Raw genomic sequence first — 1,164 nt, 5'->3', positions numbered from 1 at the left:
TGACCCTGGCCAAGAGGTCTTCCTGATGTGTGGGCATGCCTGTGATGGTTCGACCACTGAGGAGGCCACCTGGACTGTCCCGTTGCCACCATATCGTCTGAACGCCCCAGAAAACTGTGCCAAAGAGTTTAGAAAACAAATATACAATAAAAGTAAACACACAAACACCAAACAGCAAACTTCAGGTAACTATTTTGGATTGCGAACAAAGATAAATTTAATGTTCAAACAATCTGATAAAATAACCATTTGGAAACTGCTTGGCCTTCTGTTCTCTTTTCTTTGATTGACTACAATGCGGTATTGGTCTCTTGCTGCACTTCAAAACCAACTAACTGACAAAAAGATAGATAGTTGTACGTGAGAACTTTTCGTGGTGAAAGTGGCACTTGGAAACAGTTCTATTTTTCCACTCAAGATAAATAAAATGGTGTCAAACATTCCCTTGCCTACACACTTCAATATTTTTTTTCAAGGTGTGCTGGGCTGTGATTACCATGAATCTGTGTTCATTCTTTTCCCTTTCACTTGGGAACAGACATCCTAACTTAGGTTTTGGAACCCTTCAGCAATAAGGGATGTTGTGAGCTTTGGTCCCTATTGATTTTGCAGTTGTGAGGAGGCATCTTTGCTGGCTGTCAAAGAAAGTAAAGTTTTTTGCTTTGTTTTTAAATTTTTTCTTCCTGGTATTTGGAAGACAAACAACTTTCATTTCCATCCTAGCAAAAACATGGGCTTTTATTTTTTCTTTTGTCTCTTCCTTCACCATCTTCTCTATCCAGGCTGTCCATTCATTAGTGGGTAGGCTTGTTTTGCCCATCCATGAAGCAGCATCTCTAGTAGCTCTTGTACAGGGTATCAGATATTGTGCCTTTTGGTGCCAGGTTCAAAGTCAAGTGCCGATCTATGAACCAGTGTACAAAAAAAAAAAGGAATCCAGGTGTTTGAAGGAGAGACACTCCATTGTGAACAGAGCTTGCACCAGCTCCAATCCTAGGCCCTGTTGGAGGCCTGGCCCTTTAATGCCTTGTTTTAATTTTAGCTGTTCACCATTCCTGGTCTTTGATAGGGATGGGCTGGGGCCTAGGGAGAGGCAGGAATATTAGGGAGTAAAAAAATCTGATCATTCCTCAGTGCTACCCATTTCTGTCCTGTGTGGGCTGC

Source organism: Echinops telfairi, unplaced genomic scaffold, assembly GCF_000313985.2.
Source record: "Echinops telfairi isolate 266 unplaced genomic scaffold, ASM31398v2 ScPeMD7_7458;HRSCAF=8496, whole genome shotgun sequence".
Classification (NCBI taxonomy): Eukaryota; Metazoa; Chordata; class Mammalia; order Afrosoricida; family Tenrecidae; genus Echinops; species Echinops telfairi.
The sequence above is the reverse complement of the archived record's forward strand: the minus strand, read 5'-3'. Positions refer to the sequence as shown.